Source organism: Leuciscus leuciscus, assembly GCF_965113295.1.
Source record: "Leuciscus leuciscus genome assembly, chromosome: 3".
Lineage (NCBI taxonomy): Eukaryota > Metazoa > Chordata > Actinopteri > Cypriniformes > Leuciscidae > Leuciscus > Leuciscus leuciscus.
This window is the reverse complement of record NC_138727.1, coordinates 10938333-10943332: the sequence shown is the minus strand read 5'-3', so window position 1 is coordinate 10943332 and position 5000 is coordinate 10938333. Positions and strand designations below refer to the sequence as shown.

Below are 5000 nucleotides of genomic sequence, written 5' to 3'. Positions count from 1 at the left end.
TAATATATAGAGTGGTTAAAACATGTGTCATGTGTGACAGTGTCACAACCTCCTTCACTTGGAAGGACTCTATCTATCTATCTATCTATCTATCTATCTATCTATCTATCTATCTATCTATCTATCTATCTATCTATGCCCACCACCACCTCCTTCACTTGGAAGGACTCTATCTATCTATCTATCTATCTATCTATCTATCTATCTATCTATCTATCTATCTATCTATCTATCTATCTATCTATCTATCTATCTATCTATCTATCTATCTATCTATCTATCTATGCCCACCACCAGCTCCTTCACTTGGAAGGACTCTATCTATCTATCTATCTATGCCCACCACCACCTCCTTCACTTGGAAGGACTCTATCTATCTATCCCCACCACCACCTCCTTCACTTGGAAGGACTCTATCTATCTATCTATCTATCTATCTATCTATCTATCTATCTATCTATCTATCTATCTATCTATCTATCTATCTATCTATCTATCTATCTATCTATCCCCACCACCACCTCCTTCACTTGGAAGGACTCTATCTATCTATCTATCTATCTATCTATCTATCTATCTATCTATCTATCTATCTATCTATCTATCCCCACCACCACCTCCTTCACTTGGAAGGACTCTATCTATCTATCTATCTATCTATCTATCTATCTATCTATCTATCTATCTATCTATCTATCTATCTATCTATCTATCTATCTATCTATGCCCACCACCACCTCCTTCACTTGGAAGGACTCTATCTATCTATCTATCTATCTATCTATCTATCTATCTATCTATCTATCTATCTATCTATCTATCTATCTATCTATGCCCACCACGACCCCCTTCACTTGGAAGGACTCTATCTATCTATCTATCTATCTATCTATCTATCTATCTATCTATCTATCTATCTATCTATCTATCTATCTATCTATCTATGCCCACCACGACCCCCTTCACTTGGAAGGACTCTATCTATCTATCTATCTATCTATCTATCTATCTATCTATCTATCTATCTATCTATCTATCTATCTATCTATCTATCTATCCCCACCACCACCTCCTTCACTTGGAAGGACTCTATCTATCTATCTATCTATCTATCTATCTATCTATCTATCTATCTATCTATCTATCTATCTATCTATCTATCTATCCCCACCACCACCTCCTTCACTTGGAAGGACTCTATCTATCTATCTATCTATCCCCACCACCACCTCCTTCACTTGGAAGGACTCTATCTATCTATCTATCTATCTATCTATCTATCTATCTATCTATCTATCTATCTATCTATCTATCTATCTATCTATCTATGCCCACCACCACCTCCTTCACTTGGAAGGACTCTATCTATCTATCTATCTATCTATCTATCTATCTATCTATCTATCTATCTATCTATCTATCTATCTATCTATCTATCTATCTATCTATCTATCTATCTATGCCCACCACCACCTCCTTCACTTGGAAGGACTATCTATCTATCTATCTATCTATCTATCTATCTATCTATCTATCTATGCCCACCACGACCCCCTTCACTTGGAAGGACTCTATCTATCTATCTATCTATCTATCTATCTATCTATCTATCTATCTATCTATCTATCTATCTATCTATCTATCTATCTATCTATCTATGCCCACCACGACCCCCTTCACTTGGAAGGACTCTATCTATCTATCTATCTATCTATCTATCTATCTATCTATCTATCTATCTATCTATCTATCTATCTATCTATCTATCTATCTATCTATCTATCTATGCCCACCACGACCCCCTTCACTTGGAAGGACTCTATCTATCTATCTATCTATCTATCTATCTATCTATCTATCTATCTATCTATCTATCTATCTATCTATCTATCTATCTATCTATCTATCTATCTATCTATGCCCACCACCACCTCCTTCACTTGGAAGGACTCTATCTATCTATCTATCTATCTATCTATCTATCTATCTATCTATCTATCTATCTATCTATCTATCTATCTATCTATCTATCTATCTATCTATCTATCTATGCCCACCACCACCTCCTTCACTTGGAAGGACTCTATCTATCTATCTATCTATCTATCTATCTATCTATCTATCTATCTATCTATCTATCTATCTATCTATCTATCTATCTATCTATCTATCTATCTATCTATGCCCACCACCACCTCCTTCACTTGGAAGGACTCTATCTATCTATCTATCTATCTATCTATCTATCTATCTATCTATCTATCTATCTATCTATCTATCTATCTATCTATCTATCTATCTATCTATCTATCTATGCCCACCACCACCTCCTTCACTTGGAAGGACTCTCTCTATCTATCTATCTATCTATCTATCTATCTATCTATCTATCTATCTATCTATCTATCTATCTATCTATCTATGCCCACCACCACCTCCTTCACTTGGAAGGACTCTATCTATCTATCTATCTATCTATCTATCTATCTATCTATCTATCTATAATAAACTGTCTATCTATCTATCTATCTATCTATCTAAGTCCCAATGTGTAAGTGTCCACCGGTGTATATACAATCCAACTGTAGTGATAATCCCAGAAAAGTGATGAGGTTTGCTGGAATGGAAAGTCCTTAAAAGAAACTCCTCAATCCAGTTTTGGTCGTCTTGATAGAGACCCCGCTTGTTTGCCATGCTGCTTCCTTTATGCTGGCCATTTCCTGCAGACCCAGAATGGTTAAAAGACATACACACATCAAAACAAATAAGTGGAATAAAATGGATTAAAATGACTAAGACAACATGTAAACCTATTGTGGCGAGGGGGGCGTGGTTTTGCGGAGTCTGTAGCGGGAGAGAGAGGACGGAGCAGAACGGAGCGTAAGTAGGTCAAGTGCAGATGATGAACACCTGTGTCTGATTTCAGTAATTGGCGTACCTGGCGGGGACTGCATGGCGGCGGCGATCTTCTTCCTTCCCGGGTTTCGGCACCAGTGTGATGAGGTTCAGTTCAGTAATGGTGAGGAAGGAAGAAGACAGGGGTCGGCTTGAGCTGGGACACTCCATTTATTCACTTTTCTCAAAGGGGTAAAACAAAAGGTGCACACAAAGTGCATTCACCGTGCACAAGCACAGCCACAAAACACAATAACTCAGAAGCTGATCAAGAGTCATCGAAAGAATATTCTTTTCATTTTCTCAAAGGGGTAAAACAAAAGGTGCACACAAAGTGCATTCACCGTGCACAAGCACAGCCACAAAACACAATAACTCAGAATATTCTTTCGATGACTCTTGATCAGCTTCTTTTCATTTTCTCAAAGGGGTAAAACAAAAGGTGCACACAAAGTGCATTCACCGTGCACAAGCACAGCCACATGTACATGCAAACGAGGTCCCAGCTCGTCTCTCTCTCCCCCTCTCTCCCGCACGCCGGCTTATATCCGGTCTCTCCACGCCAATTACTGAAATCAGACACAGGTGTTCATCATCTGCACTTGACCTACTTACGCTCCGCTCTGCTCCGTCCTCTCTCTCCCGCTACAGACTCCGCAAAACCACTCCCCCCTCGCCACACCTATTAAAACTCTAATATACATAAAATCATTATAATATATAGAGTGGTTAAAACATGTGTCATGTGTGACAGTGTCACAACCTCCTTCACTTGGAAGGACTCTATCTATCTATCTATCTATCTATCTATCTATCTATCTATCTATCTATCTATCTATCTATCTATCTATCTATGCCCACCACCACCTCCTTCACTTGGAAGGACTCTATCTATCTATCTATCTATCTATCTATCTATCTATCTATCTATCTATCTATCTATCTATCTATCTATCTATCTATCTATCTATCTATGCCCACCACCAGCTCCTTCACTTGGAAGGACTCTATCTATCTATCTATCTATCTATCTATGCCCACCACCACCTCCTTCACTTGGAAGGACTCTATCTATCTATCCCCACCACCACCTCCTTCACTTGGAAGGACTCTATCTATCTATCTATCTATCTATCTATCTATCTATCTATCTATCTATCTATCTATCTATCTATCTATCTATCTATCTATCTATCTATCCCCACCACCACCTCCTTCACTTGGAAGGACTCTATCTATCTATCTATCTATCTATCTATCTATCTATCTATCTATCTATCTATCTATCTATCTATCTATCTATCTATCTATCTATCTATGCCCACCACCACCTCCTTCACTTGGAAGGACTCTATCTATCTATCTATCTATCTATCTATCTATCTATCTATCTATCTATCTATCTATCTATCTATCTATCTATCTATCTATCTATCTATCTATCTATCTATCTATCTATGCCCACCACCACCTCCTTCACTTGGAAGGACTCTATCTATCTATCTATCTATCTATCTATCTATCTATCTATCTATCTATCTATCTATCTATGCCCACCACGACCCCCTTCACTTGGAAGGACTCTATCTATCTATCTATCTATCTATCTATCTATCTATGCCCACCACGACCCCCTTCACTTGGAAGGACTCTATCTATCTATCTATCTATCTATCTATCTATCTATCTATCTATCTATCTATCTATCTATCTATCTATCTATCTATCCCCACCACCACCTCCTTCACTTGGAAGGACTCTATCTATCTATCTATCTATCTATCTATCTATCTATCTATCTATCTATCTATCTATCTATCTATCTATCTATCTATCTATCTATCTATCTATCTATGCCCACCACCACCTCCTTCACTTGGAAGGACTCTATCTATCTATCTATGCCCACCACCACCTCCTTCACTTGGAAGGACTCTATCTATCTATCCCCACCACCACCTCCTTCACTTGGAAGGACTCTATCTATCTATCTATCTATCTATCTATCTATCTATCTATCTATCTATCTATCTATCTATCTATGCCCACCACGACCCCCTTCACTTGGAAGGACTCTATCTATCTATCTATCTATCTATCTATCT

General features: G+C 38.1%; 2 protein-coding genes across 2 annotated transcripts in view; one reads left to right on the top strand and one right to left on the bottom strand.

The window, feature by feature from the left end:
• Positions 1-5000, top strand: part of LOC309494367 (uncharacterized protein) — a 154875-nt gene that overhangs the window by 77189 nt on the left and 72686 nt on the right. The window lies entirely within an intron of this gene.
• Positions 1-5000, bottom strand: part of LOC309494781 (uncharacterized protein) — a 95706-nt gene that overhangs the window by 80870 nt on the left and 9836 nt on the right. The gene's annotated exons all lie outside the window — the stretch shown is intronic.